The following is a 16968-nucleotide window of genomic DNA, read 5'->3' as shown; positions in this document are numbered from 1 at the left end:
AACACTGAACACATACTGGGGAAAACATGCATAGCAGCACATGCCCTGATTAAAGCAGCCACCAATGGAAGGAGAAAAGACTTTACAGAAAGATGTCAAAGTCTATACTGACCTTCTCCTGGCAGCAATTTCAGCCTCTGCCAGCCAACATGAGCACATTAGAGATGAGCAACTAAAGGAAGAGACTCACCAGAAACTTACTCACCTATGTCAAAGAATGTAGGGTCGAAGGTGTTATCTTCCAATAGAATTACTATTGGAGTAACCCCGTGCTTAATTTCATGCGTCCCACAGCAAGTCATTATGCTGCAAACAGGATGCCCTGAGCCTTAAAACCCTCTGCTGGACTGGAGCTGCAAATTCTGTCTCACTGTGATTGGGGAAGCTCCATATGCTGCCCCCACAGCTCCCATTAACTGGGAACTGCAGCCAATGGGAGCTGCTAGGGTAGTGCCTGCAGGCCTGGACAGCACACAGAGCCACCTGCCTCCCCCAGGAGCCACAGAGACATACCAAAACATGAAGTGACATGAAGCCAGGACAGACAGAGAGCCTGCCTTAGCCTGACTGTGCCTCCAACTGGGAGCATCCTGAGGTAGCTTCCTACAACCCAACCCTCCGCCCCAGCCCTAAGCCCCATCCTGCAGCCAATGCCCTCATCCCCTGTCCCAAACCAGGAGACCAAACACCCTCCTACACCCATCCCAGTGCCCCATCCCTGAGCCCCCTCATGATCCCCAAACTCCCTCCTAGAGCCTGCACTGCCTCCTATACCCCAACTCCCTAGCCTGAGCCCACTTCTGCACTCCAAACCCCTAAGTACAAGCCTGGAGTCCCATCCTGCATCTTAAACTCCTCATTTTTGCCCCATGCTGGAGCCCAGGGAAGCCCCAAGTTTCTGTACCCCCACCAGGCTATGTGTTGTCCATGACTGAGGCTATGTCTAAATCACAGAGTTTTTTTTCAGAAAAACAGTCATTTTTCTGAAAAAACTTCACTTACATCCACACTGCAATCGTGTTCTTTTGAAAAAAAAAATCGAAAGAACAGAGGGGTTTTTTCAACATTGGTAAACCTCTTTCTACAAGGAAGAAGCCTTTTTCTGAAAGAAGCCTGCAGTCTAGATGTAGCCTAATTTTTTTTCCTGGGGTCATTGGCCCTGACAGGAAAAACATTCCCCACCCCTGACATAGCTAGTGGCCTGCTTCCAAAAGGATGGCACTTTCTTATCCCTACAGTGTTTCAGAAAGAGATGATCTTCAAACTCCGTGAAGGTCAACAATGTATCAACAAGTGCAGCGCACAAGCATAGCAATCAACCCAATCTGAGTTGGCAATTCAAATTTTCATAGTAAGCTGCAAAACATGTAACCAGAAATAAAGGAGCCAGAATCATTACCCTCCACAGAGCTACTTGATAGATCTTGGCAATGCAGATATTAATATCTGATTTTCTAGAAAGGACACATATAATCATTATAGTCAATTAATTCTCCAGTGATATTTGTTTGCTTATACTTACACAGACTTCATCAGCATAGCTATCCAGACACTAAAGATAGTATTTCCTAGAGGTGGAGTTCCTGACATCATCATATTAGATAACGGAACTCAGTTTGCACCTGAAACATTTCTGGCATTTGCACAGAATTTTGATTTTGGATATCCCGGGAGCAAGGAGGTGGTAAATAGTTAAGGAAAGAGAGAACACAGTTTTGAAGATTGATCATCCACTCTCAAAAACTTGACCTTTATAATGCTGATCAAGACTATTTAAATTTAATTGATAAGAAAACAGAGTTTTAAGGAGTGTGAAGTTCATTGTGAGATGTGTGTGTTTATAATCTAAATATAGCACTTTTATTGTACAGAGAGGGAGATGTGACGAAGTTCCTGATACTCTATGGTTACCAGAGAGGACTAGGATTAAGTGGGAGCTTAAGAAAGAGATGGGACTTCCAATTACAAAAATTCTCCAGTTACCAATTAAGGCATTGCTCTTTGTGTTTGTAGCTGCAGACTACAGAAGCCCAAATATATAATTGCAGTTGCAGTTCTGTTCAGCCATGGAATGGTGCCTGCCCACTCAGTGTGTATGGAATCTTTGAACAATTAGCTGTTAAAATCTAAGTCTCTGCTGAGCATGTGCTTTTTCACAGGCCCCATCCATTGGCCACATTTGAGCCGATCTGAGGGTGTCCTTTGCATCATGTTCGTGCCTTTTGCCATCCCTGTGAAAATCTGCCCAAATGTGGCCAGTTTCCAGGCCTGTGAAAAATCAGCCCAACCGTTAAAATTTAATAAAGTTATAAACAAATGAAAACAGAATCTCATAATGGGAAATATCAAACAACAATAATATTCCGTGCTGTTTTTAGTGATATGAAGTCATATAACTTTGTGTCAATCTCATAGTCTGTATTTTTCTGTATGAAGAAATACCTGAAAATCGATAGTAAATGGGGTTTTTTTCCATAGAGGAAAGAGAAATAAAAAGAGAAGAGAGAGAGAATCAGTGTATGTAAATTACCTCCCAGAAACAGATATGTTCCCTACACTTGAATACATTAGTGAATTTTATTATAGATACACTTGGAGTGGCACATCTATAGGTGCTTTACTTGCACCTAAGACATTAATTATATGGCACTATTCAAACTATCTAAAAATAAAAGGAAAATCTCCTGTCAGTGCACATGTGTTGTTAACATCTGTGTGTTAAGGTACCTTCTGATAAAGCTCTGTAAGTACTGACAGAACATTGAAAATGCTCTTGAAATTAAAAAACCCATTGCAGACTCAATGAGGTTAAACGGGTATACAAATTAGCTAATAAAACACATAATTAGGAGTTTCTTCAACCCAAACAGCACCTAATAGAAAATAAAATGAAGAAAAGAAACAGCTTTATAACTCTTGCGTGGCAAAAAATCAACAATTATGCAAATGAATACAAGAAAAAAAACCACAAAAATGTTCCAGACAAGCCAAGAGACATTGTTGCAATATGCTTAAATCACAAAGTACATCAACTGGACATTCACAGTTACTTAAATAGCTTAATAAAAGGGAAACAATGCCAATATATTAAGCCTAAAGCATCATGTGCATATAAAAGAACAAATATTTGCAGACCTGTAGACATATAATTATATTTTCTAAATAGTTCATATTCTAAGTGACCTCAGCACCCAATCATGGTTTATTTTTCAAAACATTGCTAGAGGTAAACATCTTTCCAGATTTCTGGTCCCCTTTTTGGAATTCTGAGAGTTCCTTCTTGGACTTTGTAATGTTTCTTTTGATTTTTCTGTTTAGCACTTTATGTTTCTTTTTAATTAATGGTATGCTCTCAAACAGACTTACTCATTGCTTCTGACATATTTAGCAGGATAGAAAAAGTCTTTTAGTTCTGTGTTTATACAATGCACAGTACAGTAGGGTCCTGAGGTTCAAAGGTGTCATGGTAATCTAAATATGATGATGATGACAATGATAACTATGGAAGTAATACGTATGCTTCCCATAGTTAAGCTTTGCACTTTCAGCAGGGATTCAAACAATTTGTTGTGTATCCTCCCCAAAATTAAAGCACTTATTCTTTCAGTACAACATGGATTTTTCAATAATTTAAAAGTTCATTGATTCATTAGTTAGAGCTAACTATACAATGAAATCTAGCACTCAATATCATCCTGGGTTTTTTTCTCCTAAATATCTTGATAATGAAATAATGTAGATGATTCAAACCTCTTTTATAGCTAATACACATTGAAATCTTATGCACCAGCTACATTTAAAGATTTTTCCAGGGCTGGCCTTACCATGAGATGAACTGAGGCGGCTGCCTCAGGTGCCAGACTGTGGTGGGGCGCCACTAGGACTCAGAGAATTGAGACCTTTCAAAGTTTTGACCCAAGTGAGGGGGTATGGGGGTGTCACTTGAGCTCCCCACCTCAAATGCCAAAATGTTGTGGGCCAACCCTGTTCATAACTGCCACACTATAGAGAACTAGCTGGAGTTACCCAGCGTTGCTCGGAAAACCGGAGGAATAAAATGTAGAAAAACAGTAGTCCATTATCTTTTTTTGAATGGTAGAAAAGTTGCACTGATTTCTATAGGTATTAAAATATAGGTCCGTGTCATCCCTGGGGGGGAGGGTGCAACCCCGGGTGAAAGGGAGGTTACATGCAGGAGAAGCGCCCCAGATTGTGCCCGGGGCTGCAGGTGCCGTGGAGGGGTGGGCAGGTGCCCGAGCCATTGTGCGTGTGGGGGTCAGGGCACTGCATGTCGGTGGGGGGGGAAGGGTTGCTAATGTAACCTTGAGGGCGGGAGGGGGCAAGTCCCGGATGGTGCTGGGGGCCGCATGCAGTGGGCACAGGACCAAGGGTGTGTGGTGCGGCCCCTGCTGCGCAGCACGGTGGGTTACTTTTTGATTTTTACAGCTTGAGCTCGGGCCCGATCAGGTCCAAAAGTATCTTAAAACCTTCTCCTGGAGGAAAGGTTATCCCATGCAAAGTTTGGTTGTGGTAGCTCTTATAGTGTCCAAGTTACTAGTGCACAAACTTACAAACATTCTCCTTTATATATTAGATTCTACTCTTTCAAAATGGCTGCATGCCTCCATTCCTCTCAGTGGGGTGGAGACAGGAGACTGAACTTAGCAAAGATGGCTGCTGGCTTCATTTTCACAGGAAACAATAGGAAGCAATGGCAATTTTGAAACAGCGGGTCCTTTGTGCATTTCTCTAAAGGGGAATATTTTTATGCACTAGCTTGTGCTAGTAATGGTAGGAAGGGCAAACTGGTGTGCATATATAGAAGGATGTGAGGTGGAAGAGGACAAGGAAACTATCACATGTGGAGGGAAATGTGTGGTACAGGAGTGATAAGTTCAGGTGGGTTGAAAGCAGGGAACATAGGGAGATGCAAGAAATGAGGAATTCAGAGAACTGGAGGGAAGCGGATACATATGTGTGTTCTCAGCCTTAACTTTGTCTTTCCATAGCTTTTGTATTGGATTATATTCATATAGTATCAATATTTATTGCCTCTCTTTTGATTTTCCTTTTTTTGTTGTTGTTTTTGCATTTCCTTTTTCTCTGGGAGATCTGAATGTCATTAAGTTTTTATTGTTCCTATATAAATTTCAAGCATATTTATGTTTAAAGCAAATTTATTCCAGAGCTACAGAAAAAGGAATGATGGTCATTCAGGACTTGTCCCCACTGAGGGTATGTCTACAATGCAGAGTTTTTTAGAAAAACGGCTGTTTCTCTGAAAAAAACTTCAATTACATCCACACTGCATTTGCGTTCTTCGGGGGGTGGGAAGGGAGAAAGAACAGAGGGGTTTTTCCGACATTGATAAACCTCTTTCTACGAGGAAGAAGCCTTTTTCCAAAAGAGCTCCTTCAGAAAAAGGTGTGTGTGGACGGGGAAGAGAGAGTTCTTTCGAAAAAAGAGGAAAGAGGAAAAAGCACAGGTGCCCTGGTGGCCATACTGTCCACAGTAATCAGAGCTTAAATGCAAGATAGCATCCATTCAGTGTGGACACTATCTTTCAAAAAAGCAGATCGCTTTTTCGATGCGCTTTTGCTGTGTAGACACTCGTGTGGAAGAATTTTTTTTGGAAGATCTCTTCCAGAAAAACTTCTTCCGAAAGAAGCCTGCTGTCTAGACATAGCCTAGTTTATTTGGAGTTTTGCCATTTACCTCAGAGGAACCAGGATCAGGCCTCTTTTGAAAGAAGTAAGCAAAGAGTTTGAATGTAGTCAAAGATATCTCATTTGCCCCTCTTCTCTCTGTCCTACTGTCCTTCTCTCTCACACAGACACACACAAACTTCAACTAAAAAACAATGCTTAATACAAAGTCAGCTGAAAGAAATTTTTTATCTCACCAATACACCTTTGTGGGTTTCAGTAAGTCACTTTATACATAAAACATATACATTGTAATATATATTTGCCTGTCAGAGGGAAGGAGAAAAGGCTCAAAGGAGTGCTTTGGCCTTCATCCCAGTCAGTATAAAAACACATGACACTGCAGAAAAGCCAGTCAATTCTAATAGATTTTAGATGAGCCTTTCAGTCCCATTCCAAAGCTTATTATAAAAGGCTACAGTATATAAAAGCAAATTAACTCATAAGACTTTTTCTAATATAAACCTTCTACATCTTCACTCCTGAGTATGGATTCAGTCTTATTACACTCAAAATGCCCCATATTCTTCCATGAGGTATACCGTGTTGAGCAAGGTAGAAAAGCAAAAGCTGTGACAAAAGCATGATGCCAAATAAAAAATACTAGCTCAGTGACATATTGCCGTACAAAGATGTAAGTTATCCAAACAGTTCCCCCAGAAGGGTATGATCCAAAGTCCATTGATTTCCAGTAGATCAGGCTCAAAATCCTTACTAAAGTTGAAAGGAAAAAAGTGAGGGTAGGGAGAGAAGTTCAGCATTATTTCCCCACCACTCAACACATGTGCAGGGCTGGCCTTACCATGAGGCGAACTGAAGCAGCCACCTCAGATGCCAGACAATTTTCTAGGATCCAGGGTGTAGAAAATTGTGTCTGCTGCTGGTGCAGCGAAGTGGAATGGGGACATCATTTGAGCCCCCCGCCTCAGGTGCCAAAATGTTATGGGCCAGCCCTACACATGTTCAGCTAGCACTGCACATTATTGCTAGCGTGAGCAGCAATAATGTTCATTCACCGGGTTTGCACTTTCTTTCCAAAGAGCTTACAGGTTTGGCCAGTTCTCAAACATACAAGAAACAGTTCTGTCCTCAACATTTCATATCCCATTTTCTCTGACCTGCAAGTTTCTTGTAAATGACTTGCATTCTCCACCCATCTTCTACATACCATCTTGGTACCAAAGGCATGTGGAGTTTTCTATAGTTTTTAGCCATGCTAACCATCTTCAATACAAATCGGTTGCAAGCACATTCAATGAGATTATATGTTTTGTCTCCTTCTTGCCTCTTTCCTTGTGCATCTTTTTTGAATATGTTCTCTCTGGGTGTATCTACACAGCAGTATAAATCAAAATAAAATATGCAATTTGAGCTACACAAATTGCGTATCTTATTTCTATGCTATATCAACATAGCTTATTTCAGCAGTTGGCATTGTCTACACGGTGCCAAATTTCAAAATAAATTGCTATTTCAAAACATCCCTTACTCCTTGTAGAATGAGGTTTACATGGACATTGGAATAGAGAGCCTGAAATAACGGGCTTGCTGTGAAGACGTGGGATAGCTATTTTGCAGTATTCTAGTATCCCAAAATAGCGTTGCAATATAGACATAGGCTATGTCTACACAGCACCCTAAATTCAAAAAAAGATAGCAATTTGAGCTACACAAAATGCGTATCTTATCTCAAATCTATTTTGAAATAGCTCATTTTGAAATTTGGCGCATCTACACAGCACCAAATTTCAAAATAATGTGTTATTTCAAGCCATCCCTTATCTCTCGTGCAACAAGGTTTACCGGGATGGCAAAACAGCGCACCCATTATTTAAAAAAATATTTTGAAATAATGTGAGGCTTGTGTAGACACGAGGTAGCTATTTTAGGATACCTCTGGTATCTCGAAATACTGTAATTTAGTGAATATAACCCGGAGGTTATATTAGTTTTTACAAACCCCGCACTCCCTCCCCTCCCCTTCCCCCCACGGGGTATACTTGGGTGCAGGGTATACAGAATTTTTTTTTACTCAGCAGGTGGTGAGCTCTCTGTCGCCTCTTCCTGTGGCTGCGCAGCCGCCAGCCTCCAGCCTCCGGGCAGGGGAGCGCTCACTCCCCGATTACTGTGCAGCCGCAGGAAGGGGCAGGGGAGTGCTCATCCCCCTTCCCCTTCCTGCAGCTGTGCAGGAACCAGGCGATGAGTGCTCCCCCGCCTGGAGGCTGGTGGGTCCTTCTCCCCCGCCCCTTCCTGCAGCTGCGTAGGAACCAGGCGGTGAGCACTTCCCTGCCCGGAGGCTGGAGGCTGCACTGAAACCTGGGGTGGTGAGTGGCTTATCTCCCCCACACACACCATAAATATACCCCCAGTAAATATACCCCCGGCACAGAAAAGTTTTGTATACCCCGTGTGTTATATTCGTGTGTGGGGTATACAAGATTTTTTTTACTCAAATAGAAAAAAACACGGGGTATATTTGGGTGCGGGGTATATTCGGGTGTGGGGTATATTCGTTAAATTATGGTACTCATGCAGTGTAGATGTACCTGGAGCCTCTGTGTGCTTTTACGGTAAGACATAACCATATGGCTCAAAAATACATTCCATTTGTAGATTACTACTGAACTATATGCAGAGTCATGATGCTGTTTCCAAGATACAGTGTCAATAGGAAATGCAAGGAAAACATTATTTAGAAGGATTACTTTGGGGTTGGATTTTTAAATGCAAGGACAATATGATGAAGCTGTTCCCAAGCTTGAAGTAAACCAGACATTTCTAACACAAAGCAAAACAAAACTTAAACAACACTTAATAAAAGCTAACTTACAAGTTATATATTCGTAGATCGGTCAATCTTTCTGTTACAGAAATACTGATATAGATCTATTTGAGTATTAAGATGCTAAATGATGGGGGGAGTCGATATATATATATAGCCATCATCATAATCTATGTGGGGCTATAGAAAGGATAATTAAAATAAAGCTGAACCCTAAAGTAAGAAGAGAATCAGCCACCCTATCAAAAAAAAAGACAATTATTACAAGATCTTTAAAAGGAAGAACATTTAAAAAACATTTAAGATTCTTAAAGGCCTGGACTATTTTAGGGCAGAGAGGAAATCCAGTTGTGGCAAAGGAGAATAAACGACGTTAAGGAGAATTTAGAGTTCTGTAGGAGATTATGTTCATTTATACCTCAGAGGAATTTCTTTATTACACAGCTATAAAGTAGCAATGATCAGTAGAAAATTGGAAACTGTTTACAGACTCATTTGATTTAAGCTGAGCTCAGAAAAGGAAAAAAATCACTTCAGCTTACCTGTGATGGGAAAAGCTTGAGGAAGAAGAGAAAACTAGAAAACAGAAAAACATTGTCATTAAAGTTGTAAACCTAACTCACAACATCTCATTTATCTTGATAGTGAGTTAAAGGAGATAAAGGAGTATACCAGATATGTACTTCCAAATTTAATTTATACATGTTTGTGACAGAAATGGCAATTTCCTGAAGAGACCTTATTGAATTAAGTTTAAATATCTGTAAGGTCTGTTGCCTGACCCTTTTATTTTCTTTGGCTAGTTGCCGCACAAAACTGGCCATCTCCATCCCAGGGCATCCTCACCATCAGTTTTTCATTTGGTCAGCCTGGCAAGGCACAATGATGATGAATGATTCTGCAGCTCCTCTCCCTGTAGTGAGCACAGGACAGTATCCATCTCAAATACATCACATTGACAAAAGTACTGAGGCCCTTTTTCAGAGTAATAGGCCACCTGTGGAATTTTCCGTGTTTGGGTCAGTGTGTGATTGACTAGCAAGGGAAGCATGTTGGTGCATTCCTTGTAGATGCCATCTTCAAGGTGACCTGTGGAATGGGCAGCTGCTAACTGACTAGACACATCCCTGTCTGGATCGAACTTTACCAAAGACACCATGAGCAGTAACCATACAAGCATCGCTCCATTGCACAGTTTTTAGCAAAATAACAGATGTCACAACTGGGGTAGGATGGGATGGACAAGAGGCTGCCAGCAGGCCAGATCCAGCCCACTAAACACTGGATTGGCCTGCAGCCGCCTTGCAGGAATCCTCAGGCAGAGAACAGCCTACACTTTAAAAAGCCAGCTGTTCTCCGTTCTGGATGGCTGGGGAGGGAGGAGGGAGACTTCTCATGCTGATCCCACCTTCCAAAAAAAATGTTTTAGCTTCCATTGGCCAATCTCTCAGTTTCTGGCCAATAGGAGCTGAGAATTGTTGCTGGGAGCCGGGGCAGCGTAGGAAGCCTTCTCCCTTCTTCCTTGATCCCCTCATCCTTCCTCTCATGCCCAGAGCAGAGCCACACAGAGCAATGAGCAGCCCGCAGCAGACAGTCTGCCTCAGTTTCTGCTGGTAAGCACCTCCCAGCCGAAGCCTGCCTCTGGCACCCCACTGCCTCTCTTCCCCAACTCTCTGCCCCCTCCTGCACCCATACCCCCTTCCAGATCTAACACCCCAATCCCCTGCCCCAGATCACAAATCCGCTCCTACCCTATGTCACATCCCAAAATCCTGCACCCCAGTCCCTTCCCCCAAGTTCCCTTCTGTACCCAATCTTCATCCCAGACCGCGGAATACCTCCATTAATATCCTGGAAGAATGCGGCCCTCGAACACTTTCCAAAACCTTGCAGTGACCCCCCGTCAAAAATATTGCCCGCTCCTGGGGTAGGGTGTGACAGATTCCATCTGTCACAATGCTCCTAGTGATGGCACAAGTCTAAAACATGTGGATCCTTCCTCTTCATGCTTTTGAAAATATTTGGGATACCAATTTAGCAACTGCTCATCTTTGATAAATATATGCATATTTGGTTAGATGAGTGTGTGTGGTTCTTTTGATTTTTTCATAAAGCATTGAAGATAAACATCCTTAAAATTGACCCTCCAGCACTTTCAGAATACAGTCTTTTTTCTATAATTAACACTCTTTTCCTCTTTCCCAAGGTTTGAGTAATCTTCCACATGGATTACAATAATACCGTTTATTAGCCTCTTCATTATGCCTAATATGTCAAACAGTCTGTCATAAACTCAGCTTAACTGCAATAATCAGACGAAGAAAATCACTGGATTTATCTAACAATAACTCTGTAGTCAGAGCCTGATCAGAACATGCATTACTTTTGTCACATGACACAAGACAGCAAACTGAACTAGTAAAATGGAAGTATCAGGGGTTGTGAAATATATTGCAGAAACAGGAAACATTATCTCAACATAAAAAAATATAACACCAGAAAACACTACTGAGGTGACTATTAAAATCTTACCAAATTAATAAATAAGATTATTTCAATATATGCATTTTATCTTTCTACTTCACTATACTTACTCAATAAAATACCTTGAATACTGCAAATACTGAAGTTAACTAGAAGAAAACATTAAGCGTACAAACACATGAATAAATTTAGGCACATGAGTAGCCCCATTGACTTTAATGAAACTACTCACAGACCGTAAATTAGTGATGATGCTAAGTGTGTGCAGGACCAGAGACACAATTATCAGTAGCAATTTGCAAATTGCAAGACTTACCACATTATTTACAATAAGTAGTACATTGGTGCATGAGTGTATAATACACAACCAGAGCTCGTCATTTGTTTAAATACAGTTTTTCTGACCACAAAAGGCTTTCATTAAAAAAATAAATTTTAGTGAAAAAAATATAATTTTCAAAAAGTTCATTTTACGCTAATATTTCTGCCTCATTTTATCAATGTTTTATAACTAAAATATTTATTACAATTGTGTTCAGGTATGAAACAAAAACATAGGTTTTGGTAAACATAAGGGGTGCGTCTAGACTGGTAAGATTTTGCGCAAAAGCAACTGCTTTTGCACAAAAACTTGCCGCCTGTCTACACTGGCCGCGAGCATTTGCGCAAGAGCACTGACGTTCTACTGTACGAAATCAGTGCTTCTTGAGCAAATACTCTGACACTCCCGTTCAGGAAAAAGCCCACTTGCACAAATGTTTTTGCACAAGAGGGCCGGTGTAGACAGGCAGCTAAGATCTTTTCTGCAAAAGCAGGTTAAACGGAAAAAAGCCCTTGTGGCCGTTTGTAGGCTCCGTAGCTGCAAGCAGCTCCCGGACTTCCTGGTAACCCGAGACCCCTTAAAGGCAGACGCAGCCTGCTAAGCGCACAAGGCAGAAGCCCTTCTGGGACCTCTGGCCAGAGCTCTGCCACAAGGTCCCTGCCGTCCCCAACGCCACCCAGAGCAGGATGGCAGCTCAAGGTGGAAAGCAACCACCTGCACCCTCAGCACAGGAGGCCCCAAGGGGCCGAAAAAGAAGGGCCCCATCCTGGTCCTCGGGGGAGCTGGAGGCACTGCTGGACCTGTGGCAGGAGGAGGAGGCCCTGCATGACACCTGCTCCCGTCGCCACAATGAGGACATTTTTGCCCGCATGGCCCAGGTGCTCGCACACCAGGGTCATCCAGCCCAGACCCTGGCGCAAGTCCGGGCAAAAGTAAAAGAGCTGCGCCTGGGCTATGTGCGGGCCAGCAGGCAGGAGCCGACATCTGCCCCCGCTACCGACAGCTCTACCGCATCTTGGACCAACCAGCACTGCAGGGACCGGACGTCCCTGTGGACACCAGCGTTCGTCCCCCCATCACCAGGACCACCAAGGCGGGGGAAGGAGACACCCGCAGTGGGTCGGAGGACGAGGCCAGCACTGCCACCCTGCAGGCCCCCTCCAGCAGCCCCGACGTCTCCCATGCGTCCTCGGAGGCTGGGGAAGGATCCACCGGTGAGTGTTGCACTTTTCACTCACGAGGGCGGGGGGGAGCCAGGCGCCCGGAGAGGGGAGAGGGGGAGCAAGTCACTCAGGCCATGTGAGCTGCACGGGCTGTGTGGCATTAGGCAGTATGCAGCATGTGCAACCATGTGGCCGCAGCAGGCAGCTCCAGAGCACGCCTGTTACCATGTTGCTCACACACATCCAGCAGGACCGGGGGAAAGGGTGGATGCCAGCTGGAACCAGCCAGGGCCCCAGGGACTCAGGCCAGAGCCCGCACCTCCGCAAGAGTGCAGCACACAGAATGGCACACTGTCCCATGCCTGGCTGTGAGGCACAGCCAGCTGCTCCTGGTAAAACCGCAGTGTCACAGCCCATGAGCGTGGCCCCCACTGAGCCCCTTGCCTGCTCCCGGTGCCTTGGCTGGTCCCCTGAGAGAAGTCCCCACTGCGGCCACACATGTCCCTGGGCTACATGTGTGAGGGCTAGAGGGAGGGGGAGAGGGGAAGCACTCAGGCTGGTCCTAGGGCCACCTGAGTTTTGCTGCGAGGATGGGACACTTCCCAGTCACCCCCTTGGTTCCGTCCAGGAGACATCTCACGTGATGAGGATCTGAGAGCCCAGACCACGTCTGCCAGATGTGCTCCCAGGCATGGTGTGGGGATTCATCTCACTCCCTGTCAAACACCATTGATTAGCCCAAAGCCTCACAGCCTCCACCAGCAGGGAGTTCCACAGGTTAACACAACACAAGCACCCTCCCACCCTCCAAGGGGCCAGGATACAGACTGGTGGTTACAATACATGGAGGAGGACCCTACTCCGGGGGTGTATGCAAACATACAACACGGGGGGGAGAGGAGTAACCGAGTGGGCCCAAGCCACACTACTGTGGTGTCACCTGGGCTCAGGGGTGGAGGGCATGAGGTGTGGGGACAGTGGCTGAGCTTCCTGACTTACCCATCCTTTCTTCTGTTCCCTGCAGCAGGACAAAGCACAAGCAAGCCGGTGACCCTCCAGCCCTGTGGCAGCGGCAGCGGCAGCAGCAGCACCCCCAGCCGCCCAACCACCAAGGCGGCTGGTCCGCCACCGGGACCAGCTCCTTCGGCACCACATGCAGGCTGTCGAGCGCATCGAGGCAGCCATCACTCAGCACGTGGAGGTGGACCTGCAGTAGCTCCAAGAGGCCTGGAGCTCCTTCCAGGCCCAGTGCGTCCGCATGATGGATTCAGTAGCCATCCTCACTGCACACATTGGCCATGCCATCCACTATGGCATGGCCTTGCCCCATGCCCCCGCCATCCCTCCCCTAGCACTGCCCCTGCCCCCTCCTGCAATCGCCCCTCCTGCCCCTGGTCCTGCCCCTCCTTCCTACCTCTCCATGCTGCCTGCCCCAATGCAGCCTGCCCCCCATGTGCAGGTCCGCCCCCACAGAAGCAGTTGCAGAGGCCACCTCTCGCAGGAGTAGCTCCTCCCCTTCCCAGTTAAAGGTCTCCTCCTCCTCCCATCCTAGATCTCCCCTCTCCGCATTGTAAATAAAAAGTTACAAGTTTTTGTTAAAAAAAACTGTGTTTGTTGTTTATTGGGAAGTAAGGGGAGGGGAGGGGGAAGGAGAATTGGGAGAGATTTGTAAAGGGAGACCGAGGCAACCCTATTATGGGGCCTGGGAGAACATGTCCGTCAGGGCCTCCCGGATGCGCACCCCCTCCTGGTGCACCTGGTGGATGGCAGCTGTGCAAGGCTGTTCGTAGGCCTGGCCCTCACCTGCCATCCATGCCGGGAGGAAGGCCTCCCCCCTCCGCTCCACAAGATTGTGGAGCACGCAGCACGCAGCCACTACCTCCGGGACATTCCGCTCACCCATCTCGAGATGGGTGAGCAAACAACGGAACTGGGCTTTCAAGCAGCCGAAGGCGCACTCTACTTGGTTGTGGGCCTGGTTGAGGCGGTTGTTGAACCGGGCCCAGTTCTGGTCTGGCCACCTCATGTAGAGCCGCATTAGCCATGGCAGCAGGGGGTAGGCCATGTGCCCCACGACATAGATGGGCATAGGCACGTCCCCGACAGTAAACTCCCGCTGTGGGAACTAAGTGCCCGCCTCCAGCCTGCAAAACAGGCCAGAGTTGCGTAGGATTCAGGAGTCGTGTGCCCTGCTGGACCAGCTCGCATAAACGTTCATAAAATGGGCCGCTCGATGCTCCGGGGCACGGATGGGGATGTGGGTTGCATCCAGGGCTCCCCTGCAGTTGGGGAACCCGAGGGCAGCGAAGCCGGCTACCATAGCGTCCACGTCATGCAGGCGGATGACTCTCGGGAGCAGGACGTCATTGATGGCATGAACGACCTGCAAAAGGGTGCAGAGAAACACAGGGGCACACATCACATAAGTCAGAGTGAGTCAGCCGGAGTGCAAGGGTGAGCCAGGCACAAAGCTCCAGGAACATCCGCTTTTGCATGCGAAAGTTCAGGAGCCATTGCTGGTCGCCCCATTGGCCCGGGACCAGCCGGTCCCACCAGTCCGTACTGGTGTCCAGTCTCCACAGTGGCCTCTCCAAGCTGGGTGTGGATGGCACAGGAATGCCATGGCCTCCCTGGTGAGGGTGTCCAGAGCAATTTGCACTTCCAGGTCCTGGAAGAGGAGGGCAGTAGCCTGGAACACCAGCTGCAGGCACTCCAAAATGGCCAGAAGGGGCCAGAGCAGGCACATGGCACAAAAAACAAGGCAGATGAAAAAAAAACAGGCAAAGGCACTAAAAGGAAAAAAGGCAGTGGTGTCCAAAAAGGCAGAAGGCAACCACAAAAACTGCAAGAGATCCTATAGCACGCAGCAGGAGAAAAACGGTTGTCCGGGGAGATCCCTTTAAGCACGTGTCTCAAAGAAGCTCCAGCCCCCAACCCCCGAAAAGGGCTGGTGCCCTTTTGCCCTCTTCAAAATGGTTCCGGGCTTCTGCTTTTGCGCCAAAGTGTCTCGCGAATGTAGACGCGCTTTTGTGCAAAAGCACATAGTTGTAACGATAACTCCGGGACCGATCTAGATGCGCTTTTGCGCAAATACTTTTAACGGAAAAACTTCTCCGTTAAAAGTTTTTGCGCAAAATCATGCCAGTCTAGATGCAGCCAAGGTGTGTTCAGTAGTGATCTTGAACACTATTTGGACAAATGTTTTAACAAATGATAAAAATGTCATGGAAACGTAAAAAAAATCCCACGTAACTGGGTATATTTCATGCCTTGTGAAACAGACACAACTTCAAACTTTTAAAATTTCCGGTGAATGAATCTGATTTTCTACCACCTGTATACATATTCAAAGCCTAATTTGAGAAGAATTGTACCATTATGAAATGGGCACGTTTCTGAATTAGAATGGACACAAACAACTAATCCTTTTATGGACATAAATATGTTGAATTCAATTTGCTAATTTTAGAAACAGCATGTATACAATGTTTGAGGAGACCTACAAGGCTATGTCAACACTTAGAGCTATAGATGTGATCCTCATTTCCAGTAGACATACTGGTATTAGCTCTCATTGAGTTAGTCTACTAGGGTATGTCTACACTACCACCCTAGTTCGAACTAGGGTGGTTAATGTAGGCAACCGAAGTTGCAAATGAAGCCCGGGATTTGAATTTCCCGGGCTTCATTTGCATCTTGCCGGGCGCTGCCATTTTTAAATGTCCGCTAGTTCGGACTTCGTGCCCGCGGCTACACGCGGCACGGACTACGTAGTTCGGATTAGGCTTCCTATTCCAAACTACCTATTCCAAACTACCGTTGGAATGAGGTGTACCAGTAGTTCGGAATAGGAAGCCTTATCCGAACTACCTAGTCCGTGCCGCGTGTAGCCGCGGGCACGAAGTCCGAACTAGCGGACATTTAAAAATGGCGGCGCCCGGCAAGATGCAAATGAAGCCCGGGAAATTCAAATCCCGGGCTTCATTTGCAACTTCGGTTGCCTACATTAACCACCCTAGTTCAAACTAGGGTGGTAGTGTAGACATACCCCTACAGACAATAGTTAGTGCGGGTCCAGTGGTGCAGGCAGTGGTGAGCAGCAGAGTGAGAGAGCAGCATCAATTATGTGCCACAGTATCCGAGCACATTTGTCTTTGGTGTAGCAAGCCCATGCTACTTGCTACTGCCCCTGCTACCATCAGGCATGCCAACGGGGAGCAAGGGATGGGGAAAAGAGGCCATTGCTTGAAGCTCTCTGCCGCAGTTGCTGCTACTGCTGCATTGACAGCACCTGGAACCCCGGGCCCTTTTGAATTGCCAGAGGAGCGCCGGAGTGCTGAATGAGTCCAAAACTATCTATAATTTATTTCCAAGTGCATAACGACCACTGCCTTTTTCAATCACTAAACTATTAGCATTTAACTTCTTATTTTGTAAAGTAGCTTAAAGGACTTTTAAGTATGAAAGACATTAAAATAAAACCAAATCTATCATATCCACACAGAACACGAG

The 16968-nt window shown here is 45.7% G+C and overlaps 1 long non-coding RNA gene across 1 annotated transcript in view; it reads right to left on the bottom strand.

Annotated features, from left to right (window-relative positions):
• Window positions 1–16968, bottom strand: part of LOC102450964 (uncharacterized) — an 88523-nt gene that overhangs the window by 7967 nt on the left and 63588 nt on the right. The window contains exon 3 of the long non-coding RNA XR_016348039.1: window positions 9030–9063. This is a non-coding gene — a long non-coding RNA (uncharacterized LOC102450964). The remainder of the gene's footprint in view (window positions 1–9029; window positions 9064–16968) is intronic.

The sequence above is a fragment of the Pelodiscus sinensis genome, chromosome 1, assembly GCF_052426305.1.
Source record: "Pelodiscus sinensis isolate ZL-2025 chromosome 1, ASM5242630v1, whole genome shotgun sequence".
Classification (NCBI taxonomy): Eukaryota; Metazoa; Chordata; order Testudines; family Trionychidae; genus Pelodiscus; species Pelodiscus sinensis.
The sequence above is the reverse complement of the archived record's forward strand: the minus strand, read 5'-3'. Positions and strand labels throughout refer to the sequence as shown.